The sequence below is a fragment of the Python bivittatus genome, unplaced genomic scaffold (genome assembly GCF_059951505.1).
Source record: "Python bivittatus isolate LINGU-HERP-01145 unplaced genomic scaffold, Pbiv_v1 ctg000480_np1212, whole genome shotgun sequence".
Taxonomy (NCBI): Eukaryota; Metazoa; Chordata; class Lepidosauria; order Squamata; family Pythonidae; genus Python; species Python bivittatus.
The window spans coordinates 55,530,637-55,546,543 of NW_028277075.1; the positions used below are offsets into that span (position 1 = coordinate 55,530,637).

At 43.0% G+C, this 15,907-nt stretch overlaps 1 protein-coding gene across 2 annotated transcripts in view; it reads left to right on the forward strand.

Moving 5' to 3' along the window:
• Positions 1–10,046: 10,046 nt before the first annotated feature.
• Positions 10,047–15,907, forward strand: part of DENND2B (DENN domain containing 2B) — a 165,045-nt gene continuing 159,184 nt past the window's right edge. Inside the window, exon 1 of one of the 2 annotated variants that reach the window (XM_088145968.1) lies at positions 10,047–10,465. The gene's annotated coding sequence lies outside the window, so the exon portion shown is untranslated. The remainder of the gene's footprint in view (positions 10,466–15,907) is intronic. The other variant, XM_088145969.1, reaches the window with a different exon arrangement.

A 15,907-nucleotide genomic window follows, 5' to 3' on the forward strand; every position in this document is an offset into this window, starting at 1 on the left:
ACTGAAGATGACTCAGGAAATACTTAACAACATTAAAAGCTACACCTGGTAACTCTTCCTATAAATACAAGTTTTCATTAACAAGCTAACAGGACCTTTGGACTGTTAATAAGATTTCTGCCCCACCTTGCAAGGACTTGCATTTATATTTTTTTCTTTTCACCTGATCATGATGTTTGATGCATCCACTTGCTCTCCCCACATGGACTTGCATTTATATGCAAGACTCCACATTATCAACATTTAAGTTGTTATTCAGGCACTGAGTGACATCTTCATCTGCCTGTTATGAGAAGCAGGCAAACTTACAGCCTCTGCTCTGAAAGCTGTTATTTGTATATACAAGGCTGCTTGTTGGATTGAGGAGGCATTATTTTGCCACCCAAAACAATTATTCCCTCTAAAAGCAGATACAGGTGATCAGACCCCTAACAATTAAGGAGCAGAATCAGGCTTCAGAGAGCACCATAGCACACACAGAAATACTGCTTAAAAGAAAATGTCTCAAATTAAAAAACATATCTAAACCTATCTTACAGAATATTAATAGCAATTAAGTATGCAAAAGGAGAGAGGGAAGGGAGAACAGCTTATCCTATCTTCAGTAGGCACTTCTGATGGGGTAGGTGAAGGCTTATCTAAACAGTGATGAAGAGGTAGGTGAAGGTTTATCTAAACAAACCACACAATTAGTCAGATTATCTGCATTTGCGCATGAGACCAGGGCCTTTCATCACCACAGAATTAAAGTTCTGTCCCCACTGCTGATCCCCCTCCTGTCTTTGTTGCTTCTTTTCACAATCACTGCAGGTCACTTGACTTCCTTTCAAGGTGACAAAGCCCAGCAGATTTATACATCTGGAGATTGTCCTTGGACTATGGGAAAATACTACTTTAACACTGGTACAGCTAAGGATGATTTAAGGCTGTCTGACCCATGCTAGGGATGGGATGAAGGCAAAATCATGTTGAAAGGGCATAATTATGCTATGGTTAGGTGTAAGTACTTCTATGTACCACACAATTGTTTTAGCATGATATGTATACTTAGCAACTATTATTCATTGGTTCTCCTCTAGGTGTGTAGGCTCCCTACATGATGTAGATGTTTCAGTTGTTGAGTTTCTAATCACAAAGTCTAAACATAGAAGAATAAGCTCCCATTTCAGATGTCTCTCCCTCTCAGCACATGGAAAGTGGGGAGAGCAAGTGGATGCATCAAACATCATGATCAGGTGAAAAGAAAAAAAAAACACAAAGGAGGCAAAGGGGACAAAAAAGGTCTTAAATCTGCTCAAACCCCCATAGTAATTTTATAGTATACTCAGTGGAAGAGGATTAATGTTAAGGGAATATTTTGTTTAATCCCTCACTGTGGTTCACAAATAGCAATAGCTGAATTCAGATGCTAACCAAACAAGCTGTGCTATGACTGTGTGTGCCGTGAACCAAGTTCAAAGGGAATTGAATCCCTCTCAGTCATTGCAGCCATAATCATGCGCTTCTCTAGGACTAGTACACTTAGACATAATGTGATTTCTTTAGTTGGGGCTTAATATGTTGTGTGAACTCAATCTGTACATTGTGCTTTGTAAACTGCTTAGAGCAGTGTTGTCCAAACTTGGCCACTTTAAGATGAGTGGACTTCAACTCCCAGAATTCCCCAGCCAGCCATGCTGGCTGGGGAATTCTGGGAGTTGAAGTCCACTCATCTTAAAGTGGCCAAGTTTGGACAACACTGGCCTAGAGAATGGCTGGTAAAAGTTTTAGGGATAAGAAATAATACAGTATGTATCTTCTCTGGTGTGGCTGGAGGGTTTGGAGTGCTGCGGCGGAATAAAGAATGAATTCAAGGTCTTCTGGTAAATGTGGTGTATTGCATAGTTTAACCTCAATTCATTTTCAAAGTGGTTTCACTTGCAACACATTTATATAATTATTAGCAAAATGCACAATAATTGGTTTATGGTGGTGATAGATTGGGGTAAGAAATATTGTCCAGGACTGTGCTTTGCAGGAGACTGTATTCTCTGATAAAGATTCCCAGCTAGTTCCACTGGGAAGAATTGGTCATGGATCAGTCCTGCGTAACAACACTGACATCTACATCTTACACTGCCCCTCACTCTCTTGCTTCCACTTCAGGCTGCTTTTCAGTTGCCCCTTTCTTTCTCTTATCTAGTTCATTCTCAACTGCAGCTTTGCTCTTTCACCATTGTGGATTAACTCATCAGATATTGTGTTCTGATCCTTCTCAAAGCTTAAAGGAACCCTTTTGGAGGTGAACCAGACTGAAACTTCCCTCTTCTACTGGAATCAATCCTATGGTGGATTGATGAAAAGAGAAATGGGGGAAATGTATTATTATTGTTATTGGGTTTTCTCCCATGGGTTGAATCGGCAACAATTGGATCGCCTGGGGTCTTGGACAGCCTCATTTATAATATTTCAAAATCATAGACTATGTCCCAATTTCTGTTTATACTGTACTATCATCATGCCTGAATTGCTTTATTAAACAGCAACCAGCTGTTTGCCAGAGATTTATTCTATAATAAACAGCCATTTCCTGTCTCGCTTGAGAGAAGGGAGAAATATGATCAACCAAGATATTAATTTTCCAAATGCAAGGCCACATTTAAATGGTTGCTGAAATGGAATTTGAATCAGAGCACCTGATGTTAGACACAAACTTCTAATAAATTATTTGTTATAATGAAAATACTTGAGCACCTACTGGAATTTTATTTCTGAAAAACATATGATTGCTATTTTTCAACAATATTTACATACACCAGCAACCTAGATTTGCAACCTAGCCTTTTCATTTGTAAATGTACTGCATTTAATTTTTGTTTGTATATCTGATATGTTCCTACAGATCAACCATGCCCAACCTGGTACCTTCCAGATAAGTTCACTTGGAGATATGTGTAATGTTTTCAGTAGGTTTCCTCTGATGTCAGTTGTATCATTTTGAACAGCACTCATATTTGGCTTCTGTATCAATAGCAGTGGTAGATTCGTATGTTCTTGAATCACTTTTTGTGGCCCTCTTGACCATGATTGCTAAAATCTGAAGTCTGTTTTGAGGTAGAAACAGAGAAAAATTGTGATGTAAGCTCTAAAGTATGTATATCACAGTTAAAAAAAATAATGAAAAGCACCAAAACAAAGACCTACCTACTTATAGGTCTCACCTATTTTATGGCAGCCCCTAAGTCATTCCTGATAATCTCATGGATATGTCCTCAGAGTTTTTGGGGCAACAGTATAGAGGTTGAGGCTACAGTTATGGTATTTCCTTGTAGTTCTCATCCAAATACCAACTTGGGCCCTACCCACTTAGCTCTGGAGCCTAAACAAGGTCATACAGTCACCTGCTAGAGTGAAAGGTAAATATGCCTTTGAGCTGATTCTGACTCCTGGTGATTTCATATATGCAGTTTTCCTGACACTGTTACAATATTTCCTGTTGCCTTCTTTCAAGACTTTTTTTTTATTGTCTAGTCTAGTCTAATCTAGTTTTTAGTCCTAGAATTCCCAGATGGCCCCCAGCCAAGTACTAACCAGGACCAATTCTGCTTAGCTTCTGAGATCACTCAACATCCGCTACAGGCCGTCACCTGTCTAGCCAAGTAGTAAATGTTGTGAAATATTTCTGAGCTCCAGCTGTTCTTACTAAAAAATAAAAGCAAGTCTATTATGAGATAAACTATATACCATTAATCATTGTTGGGCTTTAAATATGAAATGGATACAGTTGCTTCAGAAGCCAAGGCAGGCAGGATATTTCAGAGTGAATATATATATATCAGCAGAGGCCTGGGTTTTAGGCTGCTGCTCTTAAATGCCAGATCAGCCTGTAATAAGGCACTCCTTATTGCCAATTTGATTCTCGCGGAGAAGGCTGATCTGGCATGTGTCACCGAGACATGGCTGGGACCAGAGGGAGGGGTTCCTCGCTTGGAAATGTGCCTGGCCGGTCTTCGAGTGTGGCACCAGCCTAGACTGCAGGGGAGTGGAGGGTGTGTGGCTGCTGTTATCTGAGAATCTGATGGCTACCAGGGGTGTCGCTCCACAAGTGCCCAGTTGTGAGACCCTTTTTCTTAGGTTGGGCTCTAGGGACCAGTGGGGATTGCTGCTACTGTACCAGCCTCCCTGCTGTGTAGCAGCCTCCCTGCCCGGGCTCCTAGACCTCACGGCAGGGTTGGCGGTGGACTTTCCCAGGCTTATGGTTCTGGGGGACTTCAGCCTGCCTTCCTTGGGAGTGGGGTTGGAGGTAGCTCGGGAGTTCATGGAAACCATGGCTTCCATGGGCCTTCCCAAGTCATCCAGGGCCTGACTAGAAATAGTGGTCGCATACCTGATTTGGTATTTTTGTCGGAGTGATGCCTATGTGATTTGGAATTGGTGGACCTATCTCTGGTCCCCTTGTCATGATCAGATCACACTTTAGTGGCTATGAGCTTCTCCAGGGCCGTACCCCTCCACACGGAGGCAGGACCTATTAGATTGGTCCTACCCCAGCGACTGATGGACCTTAATGGGTTTCAGAGGGAGCTGGGGTTATAACTGAGGATCTGCTGCGTAGTCCTGTCGAGACCTTAGTTGCCACCTGGAATAGGAGAGTGACTGAGGCTTTGGACAGGATTGCGCCCATGCGACCTCTCCCCACCTGTGGACCTTGTTGTGCCCCATGGTATACAAAGGAACTGAGAGGGATGAAATGGATCAAGAGACATCTAGAGCGTCGCTGGCGGAAGATGAAAAACGAACTTGACTGAACATGGGTAAGAGTTGCTATTAAAGCCTACCTCATGGTGATTTGTGCGGCGAAGCAGAAATACTTGTCCTCATTAATTGCATCTGCAGATAATTGCCCAGTGGCCCTCTTTAAGGTGACCTGATTCCTTCTGGGGAAGGAGGGCTCAGAGGTCAACTTGCAGGGATGTGCTGAGGAATTTGCTGATTTTCCAGAAGATAAAATCAGTCAGATTCTTTTCCAATTGGATGTCGGTGTGAATACTGGTCTGATGGAGATGCCTGGGGTAGGTTCTTGCTCATTTATCTGGGAATGGTTTGACTTTGTTGCTCCTGAGGAAGTAGACAGGGTCCTAGGGAGTGTGAGCATGGCCACCTATGTTTTAGATCCATGTCCCTCCTGGTTGGTGAAAACCTCCTGGGAGGTGACATGTGGGTAGATACTGGCAGTGGTTAATGCATCTCTGGAGGAGGGGGTGGTGCCCCAGCCTTTAAAGAGGCTGTGGTTCACCCTCTTCTTAAGAAGCCATCACTAGATTCCACCTGTTGGACAAGTTTCGTCCTGTCTCCAGCCTTCCCATTTTGGGGAAGGTTGTTGAGAAGGTGGTCGCGCTGCAGCTCCAGAGGATCCTGAATGACATGGATTATCTGAACCTCTTTCAGTCGGGATTTAGGCCTGGATATGGGATGGAAACTGCATTGGTCGCACTTTTTGATGATCTCTGGTGGGACCAGGATGTGGGTAGTGCATCCATCCTTGCTTTACTTGACCTCTCTGCGGCTTTCGATACCATTAATCATGGTATCCTTCTGGACCACCTTGGGGCTTGGGAGTGGGGGGGCACTGTGTTGTCCTGGTTCACTTCCTTCCTCCAAGGCTGTTCTTGGTGTTGATTGGGGGCAAGAGGTCCGGCCCTTGGCCCCTGTTTGCGGGGTCCCGCAACATCTACATGAGGCCACTAGGTGAGATCATCCGTCACCATAGGGTGAGATATCAATATGCAGATGATACTCAGCTATACATCTCCGCCCATGGTGAGTTAAATGATGCCATGATCACCCTTTCTCGGTGCCTGAAGATTGTGGGGGTCTGGATGGGGAACAACAGATTGAAGCTGAACTCTGGCAAGACAGAGTGGCTTTGGTTTTGGGGCTCTTTGGTTTTGGAAAAATTACCATCCTTGGTCTTGGATGGGATTGCACTGCCCCAGATGGACCTGGCGTGTAATATGGGGGTTCTCCTGGACTCGCAACTCCTGCTCGAGGAGCAGGTGTCAGTTGTGGCCAGGAGGGCCTTTGTGCAACTACAAGTTGTGTGCCAGTTGTGCCCATTCTTGGACCATCGTGCCCTTCTCACAGTCACCCATGCCCTAGTCACCTCCCATTTGGACTATTATAATGCACTCTACATGGGGCTGCCCTTGAGGAGTATCCAGAAGCTTCAGTTGGTTCAAAATGTGGTGGCCCATACGGTTTTTTTGCAGGAGCCACATTGGTTGACAATTTGCTTTGTGTCCAATTCAAGGTGATGGTTATCACCTTTAAAGCCCTACATGGCTTGGGGCCAGGTTATCTGAAGGACTGGCTTTCCCCAGTTACATCTGCCCGGCCCGCTGGAACGGGGAGGCAGGGTATGTTGTGGGTCCCTTCATTGAGGGAGGTACATTTACTGGGACTGAGAAAACGGGCCTTCTTGGTGGTGGCTCCCTTCCCCTGGAGATAAGACTGGTCCCCACCTTGATACATTTATGGAAGGCCCTGAAGACGTGGTTTTGTCAGTGGGCCTGGGAACCCCAGGCTGATACAGAGCCAATCAAATGGTTAATTTGAATGTGTTTATTGCTGCCAGCAGGGTGGGATGGGGTATTGTTTTTTTGTATTTGGGTTTTATTTTTGTGGGCTGCCTGGAGTCACCGTGTGTGAGTTGGGTGGCCATATAAATTTGTTGAATAAATAAGATAAATATACTATGTGGAAAGCATCCAGTTGTCTGTATTTGGATGCATGAATTCAAGCAATGTGAGGTGATTTTCCTCTTTTTCCAACAGCATCCAAGGGCAGCCTCAAGATGTGTAAAATATGTTAGGTTTTATTGCCCATGACCTTGGAGTGACTGGCAGTGATTGGAAGAGTCCTTAGTGTGTTCCGCTGTTGAATAATTCCTTAGTTTTTTTCTTGACGTCCAATGGAAATCTGTGTCCTTGTAATTTAATCCCATTTGTTTCTGGTCCTGCCTTCTAGAACAACTCTGAACAATTCTGCCCTGTCTTCTGCATGACAATCCTGTTCCCCACAGGCTTCTCTTCTCCAGACTAAACAAACCCAATATCTCCAAGCATTCCTCATCAGATTTTCCCTTCTGGCTCTTTATCTTTTTGATTGCTTTCCTCTGAACATGCTCTTGTTGTATGTCCTTCCTAAAAGATGGTGTCTAGAACTGGATGCATTATGTTAGGTACAGTGACCAGTGAAGAACAGAGAATTTGTTCCATATTGTATTAAAGTGTTCATTATTCAGTGCTGGGAATTTGTCAAGGAACCTACTGTTGGTGGATATATTTAATTAATATTAAACTTTGATAATCTGAGTCAAGGCTTGTTTTTTTTTTAATTACTGTAATGTGTTGGCATGTTAATTTGCTTCATGTTTTAAAAAATGATTGACAGAACAATCTGAAATTGAAATAAAATATAACTAAATTTTCACAGCCTCTTTTGCTTTTTGTCTGACTTGAAGGATATCACATTTAGCTATTCATCTATGAGATTCTGTATGAGAGGAAGAAATTGTGTATTACCTGAAACTGTGAAACTACAGTGTTCTTTTCTGATTATTCATCTTCATAGGCGCTAGATAAAGCTGCCCAATGCAGTTTTTCCTTCTTTTTTTATATAAAATTTGCCATACATCTAAAATTATCTCCAACTTTGTTAATATATAACAACAGTATAATTTATCTTCTGTTTTTCACCTACCAAGAGATTGGTGTATTTAATCAAAGAATGATTATAGTTTTAAGTGGATTTTATCTACTAGTGAGGAATCCACCATTGTTTCCTGCTTTATTTTTCCTGCAATCTTAGGTAGGAAATGAAACCAGCACAGCACCAGGTAGAGATTAATGTGAATATCTGCAGGTATATCCTGCAGTCTAGAGACTAATCATCCAAATGTAATGATGGTGGTGGAAACTGTGAGTCTCTAGATCAGGGTTTCTCAGCCAGGGTTCCACAAGAGGTCACTAGGGGTTCCCTGGGAGATCATGATTTATTTATTTTTTAAAAAGCAGAGACCGAAGAAAAACCATCCAACTGCCAATTTTTCTGCAGGCGCACTTTCTGCCTTTCTGCAGGTACAGCAGCCCCGGGGGCTCTGTCTCAGGGCGGGTGCAGGAGTTCTGGGGCTGGTCTGGTCTGGGCATCACCAGCACCAGGAGCTGCCTTCAAGGGTGGGAGGGGGGAAGGAGGCGGGGGAAAGGAAAAAGTGGTGGCTTTGGTATCAGGGTGCCTGATTTCAGGAGATTTCAGGAGAGGTTGAGGAGTCCAAATATTAAGGGGAGGGGTGTTGGAGGTTGCAAGGCATCAGTCCCCCTCTAATTTTGCAAGGCATCAGTCCCCCTCTAACTTTGAAGAGGAGGTGAAAAGCAGGGCAAGAAAGGAAAAGCTGGATTTGGGGAAAGAGGTACTGGTGGTGCAGGGAGAGGGAAGGAGGCCGGCTGATCTGACTCAGGGTGCTGGCGTTATCTGCGTCCCTGTGATGCATTTTACAATTATCACGCATGACAGTTTGATATATCGCTCAAAAACTGTACATGCCCTTAAAAGTAGCCCAAAATAGTCCAATAACATGCAACCTGCAAAAGGCCAAAAATTTCCCACAACTGATCTCCAAAACTCAAGTTCGGCCCAGAATTGAGCATTTGTGTAGCAAAAAACAAGCAAAGGTTTCACATGAAAGAGGTAAGTTTTTTTATTTTTAGTTTAAGAACACTGTTAATCCATATATATACAGGCCTACACATGAAACAAATATAATACTTTTGTAACTTCTGGCCTGTATCTGAGCCTGAATGTGCAGGGGTTCTCCAAGGCCTGAAAAATATTTCAAGGGTTCCTCCAGGGTCAAAAGTTTGAGAAAGGCTGCTGTAGATACTGTTGAGCTGCTATTCCCAGCAATCTAAGCCACTAAAAAGAGAAAACGAGTTCAGCAACTTTTGGAGAGTCACGTATTCCCCATCCTGATTTATAACGTCGATGACATCTGGTCAAGTTTTTATCACTTTCCATTTGCCTCCTTCCTGACATGCTTAAATGATCTTGGAATCTCAAAGCTTGCACATTGAAAAGATTTTTTGAGTGGTCCTAATAAAGACATTGCCCTAAAATAGACATTACGTATAATCTGTTAATCTCAGTGTGAATGGCCATCTAAACCAAGGGAAAGGTCTCTGTAATAGAGCTTTATGTAGCAGTATTGTGCTGACCACCAGTATGAATGATGATGCTAAGATGCCTGCATATTTTTAAAAAACTGAGTAGGCCTCAGCTCTAAAGAAATAGAAAAGTGTATTTTCTGCTCTGTATTATCCTGCCCTTTGTCTTGGCTATCTTAGAGCATGACCAAGACATTTCATATTATGGCTATGGGTGGCTTTATTTTTTTCCCCTTGTTCTGTGGCTCAGATCAGACATCGTGATGTGTGAACCACTTAATAATTTGCAATTATGAGTGAATCTGCCATGATGGTTCATTCACCAGTCCATCACTAAACAAACCATGGTTTAGTACAAGGTAAAATCCTGTAATCTGGCAGTTAAGTGGTTAAAAGATGGGGTGTGTGCACTCAGAAAATAGCAGACAGTATGAACAGAAACCCATGTGCTGTATGCGAGGTCGTGGGGAGTAGCACCCTCCTCAACCGCGAATGCTTTGAAGCAGAAAAAGAACCTTCAAAGCTGTCCCCAGACCGATCCCTCGCAAACGGTTCTGGTATTCATTCATAAGACCTCCGCGCCTTTTTTTTTTTTAACTTATCGGAACCAGATGCTGCTCGTCAGGAAATTAATTATGGGGGGTGGCGGGGTGGGATCACAAGTTACTTCTGCAGCTTTTTGTAAAGCCAGAAGGATGCAGATTCCCTTCGAGGCGGACGGAAAGCTGCTTCTGTTCGCCAGTTGCGACCCTGCCGGAGGAGGTGTGCGCAAGCGAAAGGCGCTCGAACGCGATTCAGAGAACCGGAGTGAGCGGCCCGTCCCACTTCGGGGGGGGACTGAAGGGAGGGGGAGAGGGTGGCGGCGGCCCGGAGATGTCAATGGCTCCCTCCCCCCCGCACAGCCTGGCCCGCGCCGCACTCCATAGCACTGGCTGCAGCGGGCTGGTCTGGTCTGGTCAGGCGGCCGTAGAAGCCAAGTCGCCCCAGAGAGCAGGCTTCTTTGTTGGCAGCTGGTGGGGGGTGGCTGATTCCCATCAATCTCCCGCACTGGCCCCTGCCGTCTCCGTTTCCTGCCTTTGCATATTTCTCTGTCTCCTCGCTCCCCTCCCCCTCTAGCTTCTCCACTAGAGGCGGGCGGGCGGGAGACGGAGAGCCCGGGGAATCTGCATCTGGCCAGGGAAGCGATTAGAAGCGAGGCGTCCAGCGAGCTGCTTCCGCAGCTGGAGCCGACGTCTGCCTTCTCTCGGCGCGGGGCAGGAGCCGCCTAGGTAAGGGGGATGTCTTTGTGCGTGCGTGTGTGCGAGGGAGAGGGAAGCAGAAAGCGAGAAGAAGAATGGGGGGGGGGAGGGGAGGGAGGGGAGGTGGGCGCTTGAACCGGAGACAGTCTGGCTGGGAGCCGGGAAGGACAATAGGTTGCTTAGGTGCGGAGGGAACCGGCGGAGGAGTCTGAGAGCGCGCGGGAGAGGAAGGGGCTCGGTCACCTCCGCTCGGACTCGTGGCCGCGGTGTCCTGGGAACGTGGCCTCGCTTTTGCGTGGGTTGCTCGTTTGGGGTCGTTGAAATAATTTCCCGCTCATCTCTTTCTTTGGGGAAACGTTAATGCAACTTCGAGATACGGCGGCAGGGACTGCATCTCTTCCTCCCTCCCTCCCCCCCCTCGCCAGTTGATTTGCAGCGTCCCATCTTGGTGGATAGGGGGCGCTTCGACATCGTAGCTCTGCCTGGGCGCTTTTTTTTTTTTTTTTAAAGCTTTCCCATCGTTCTGACTTCGGACAGGGAAACTGGGGGGGGGAGTGTTCTGGCGTGGTTTTGCTTTTATAATTCTCTAACAGTTTTCTTTTTTAATGTTTCTCTTCGTCTATAAATATTATAGGTATCTGCATTCCTTAGCTTTATTTCACAGGGTATATGCACAGCATGCATTAGGCTGAATAATTTATACACGGAGTTGGAGAAGAATCATTAAAGTTAGTACAGGAAATGAAATATAAAAAACTGAAATGTGGCTATTACTTGATTTCTCACTAAAGATGATTAAAACAGTAGTTGGGAGATTACAGGCATCTTTACATTGACTGCAGTTCATTTAAACCAAACCAACTAAAACAAAAGACAACTTTTTATTTCTGGTCTGGTAAGAGAAGACCCTCTTTATGAACTCTTGTTCAGATATTCTACGTAGTTACATATGGCTGGGTCATTCCATTTTGAGTTTACAGATAAGTAGAAAACTTCCTTTTGTACATTTTAAAAATTGAAGCCTAATTTTTTCACACCTCCTATGGATATAGAATCATAGGCTGTTTTCACACGATGGGGTCTCCCATGGTTAACTGGGTTATGATTTTGTGAATTAACCCAGTTGCCTGAATTCACTTCTATGCCATTTGTACACAGAGATCCAGAGCTATAGCATTTCTAACTTGTGGCTCCCTAGTCTTTGGCTATACAGTAGTCTTCAAAGATCTCTAGTGAAGGAAAGTCCTAGAGTCTACCGCTTCTTCCCATCAAAGAGTTCTCCCAATTTTAACTCTATGATGAAACAGTTTTTTAAATATAGGAAGAATATTGTCAGGCTTCCTGCCCCCAACCCATATTTTCTTCTCCAGCCTAAACACCCCACTTTCTTCAACTTTGAAGGACAGGAGTACTGTTAGTGGAGGTCATTGTATCTTCCTTCCTTCCTTCCTTCCTTCCTTCCTTCCTTCCTTCCTTCCTTCCTTCCTTCCTTCCTTCCTTCCTTCCTTCCTTCCTTCCTTCCTTCCTTCCTTCCTTCCTTCCTTCCTTCCTTCCTTCCTCACACCAGACTTTGACTGAGGTTGCTGGAGAGACTTAATGTGATTACATTAATTTAACCCTTCTTCTGAAAGGATTACACCACATGTCTATGGTCTGTTGGAGAAAGCAGCCATCTGGGTCTGAAAGAGGGGGGGAAAAACCCCACTTCCTGGTTCCATGATAGATGTAGTGAAAAAGCAGAAGGAGTTTTTCTGGCATTGACTTAGTGATGGTGGGGGAAATTAGATGTCATGGTTGGAGTATGGATGGTACTCAAGTGTTTATTTGCTTATTTGATCTAAGGAGCAACCTAATTTTAAAAAAGTAAGAATAAACTGTAATGGATACTTCTGTTTTCAGACTTCCATATTGCTGAGAAGCTTTTTAGATACTTAGTAGATCCAGGCACATCCTGAACAAGAATAGTCATATTTGGGAAAGAGAACATGTAGATGACATTATTATAACATTAAGGAGTTATTTCTTTCTTTCTCATAATAGATTCCCATTCTGATTTTCTTTAGTGAGTGACAGACAAATCCTGCAGTTACTGTTCATTAGGATCTAAATTGTTAGATGAAGTATGCATCAAGTCTTTGTAGAAGTTGGAATCAGTTCTGGTCCTGCCTGTTCTCATGACGTTAGCAAAGTCCAGGACCTGAATCCCTTTATTACTGCTGTGCATGTGAAACTGCAACTCTGCAAAACTTTAGGGTAGTCTATTCTCTATGAGTGGGAACTCTCTCCTCACTCCACTTCCAGGTTCCCTTTGGTAGATATACAGTAGTGTCACTGGCTTTGAAGGATGATCCCAGATTGCCTTCACACTAGATTTTGATGATCGGAGAGTATGGAAGTGTCCAAATCTTGCTGTGTTTTTCCTTGGGGTTCCCAAAATTATTTATCTTTAACTTTCCCCAGATAATGTTGGATTACAATCCCCAGAATCGATAGGCTAGGAAAGCACCAGCTTGGAGATGCTTGTGGTAACCCAATATTGGTGCTTGTCCTACCCTGTAGAGCAATTCTAACATTTTGGAATCAAGGACAAGGGGACTAGTGGCATGATTTACAGAATGGAGAGAAGAGTTGAATTGACTCTTCAGCTCTTTTTTGGTAGTTTTCAATATTAAGCAATGCTCCATATTTGTACTATTGAAGAAGGCTTTATTTTTCTGTAGGGCATTTAAAAAAAGCATTGCTGGTTCTAATCTGAATTCTGTATTGCAAGACAATTAAAAACCAGAATGGAATATGTGGATTGCTAACAAATGTAGATAGAGGAAGGAATTCAGGATCTCTCTAAAAATCATGTTTGCTGGAATGAACATATGGTTAAAATGTGCAAACGGGATCATGACTGAGTAACTGAAAAGTGTAAAATTTTGATTTTGTGTTAAAAAGGATATGAGATGGTGAATAATTCCAGGGCAAACCCCCAGATGTGTTGGACTACAGCTACATTAAAATCTAGTCTGGCTATGCTAAGTGTAAATGATGGGTGTTGTAGTCCAATATTTCCAGAAGTTACCAATTAGGAGAAACTTTGTTTGCTTTGCCTTTCATTTCTTTCTGGATATTTGGGGACATTTTGGAGTAAAGTTCATCCTGATTCTTATTTACTGAATCAAGATACTGTTTTTTCCCCCTTTTGCAGCAAATAGCACTTTGGGGAACTGGGGTGGAACAGCCAAGAGGAAGTTATTTTCACCAGAAAACTAGTGTGGAGCCCTTGATCAGCTCAGAGACTCAGTGTCCACTTTAAGCAAACTTGCTGAAATGGGTATAATTTGGCACTGCTGGTATAGATCAGTTTTCTGTGATTAGAAGAGCAATATTCATGAATCAAGCAGCAAGATAATACATTTCTGTAAGAAGGAAATCTAAATTTTTGGTGGACATTAGAATATTCCATGCATATTTGCAAATTATTATTTTCCTGCTTCTGTCTATTCAAGTTGCCTCTTTTTCAGGGTAGAATAGATCAAAGGGGTGCTCACCAAAGAGTCAGCAAACATAAAATTATTCTGATTCTTTGGCATCATGTTATCAGAGCTGATTCAGTCTGTGGACATTATAAGGCCAGGTTTAGATAGGAGATCTAATCCTAGAGCAGTTGTATGGCTGGTAGAATTCAAAGACTTTTTGGGTTATCAGGAACTTTGCTACTTACCTGCCTTGCTTCACCCATCTCCACAATGGGTGGCGATGCCCTTTCTTGAAGGCTATACATTTAGTTTTTGTCATGGCAGATTTGATCTGTTCAAGAAATCTACTTATGCAGACTACCATTTGAAATCAGCCTCAGTGTCTTCTAGGGCCTTCTGTATCATCTTACATTCATTCAGCTATTCTGATGCAATCATCTCAATGGCAAAAGCCTGACCTATGATATTTTGGAGCTCTCTCTATTCTCCTTGAGGGTCTTTCACAACCGATATAGAAAGCCTAGTGAATGGGACATGCATTCTCCTTTATCACCATAACTAAGCCCATCCTCATGTCCTCCAGATGTTTTGACCATGCGCTGAACACCAATTGGCTGGAGATGATGGGAGTTATAATTCAAAGTATCTGAAGCAGAGAAGGATTACTGCCCACTAGGATTACCCTTAGCATGGCTATGTATGTACTGTAAAATAAGTGGATCAGCACTGACACCCACAAAACAAAGGGAACAGAGTTGTATATGCTCATGTATTTGTTTAGATGTTGTTTTGAAGTAATTACTATGAATTTAAATAGAAATGCAAGGCATCCCACTACAGTCAGCTAGGCCACCTAGGCATTTGCTCAGTAGATGGGCAACCAGATTGGGACTGGACAACTCTTTCAATAACAGAGACATTTAGACAACTGACTATTATTGAAGCTGCTGCTTTAAGCAGAGGTTGTCTTCCATAAATGAACTGCTTGGCTACCAAAGTCTCGGACTGATTGGCATTACTCTTTATTCTCTACAGACCATTTCCCAGGACTTGGACACAGACTGCTCCTATAGCATTAATGCAAAATTGGTATTGTTTTCCTTTTAAAACAAATAGCTCTGCAAGAGCATCTTTTTTAAGGAAGTGTATATGACCCTTTATTACTCATCACTGTTGTGTAATGCACTGATGCTAATGTACCATGGGAATTCATTCTGTGTTGAGGAGCTATGCCAAAGGCATGGAACTGTGTGATTTTTATCCACTGTATTGTTTTCATTTGTGTTCAGTAAATGTTAATAGCCTTCTGGGAAGAATCACTGGGGAGGTTAGACCTTCTCATTTAATTACTGGTGAAACAAATGTTACCATTAAAATACAGCTGAGTGGGATCTGCAGGACTGGAATGGTTGAAATGTAGCTCAGAAATTTAAGCTATTTTAAGACTTAGCTCCAGTTTATCAAAGAACTCAATGTTAAGACTGTGAGGTTCAAAAGATCATGTGAAGCAGAAGCACTTGCATAAATGGTATCATTTTTGCTTTTTCTACCCCAAAATTATTACATTCTGGATAATGAAAAGATGGACAATTCCTGTGATATGCCCTGGCTGTATTTTCCAGGCTTTCATTATTGGGAGTCCCACAAGACTATAGATATAGTGATGGTTCCTTTGGGTTGTGAACTAGGTAATACTGCTGCTCTCACACTAAGCACTATCCTTTTCCATCCTTGGGTATAGTGTTTATTTACAGAGGGATCCCTTTGACAGAGGTTTGTTTCAATCTTTCCCACTTGTGAGACATATTTCAAGTAAATTATCCATTAACAATTCTAATGGGTTAGAGTTGTGTTTGCTGAGACCTCTTGAAATAGCCTGAAACTTTTTGATGTTTGTGAGTTCAGTCAGTGATGCTATTAAAGTTTCTTTTTTCCAAAATGGTTACTTCAAGTCTGTAATAGGGTCCTCAGTGGTTGAAATGCTCTGATATTACTTTATCCTTGT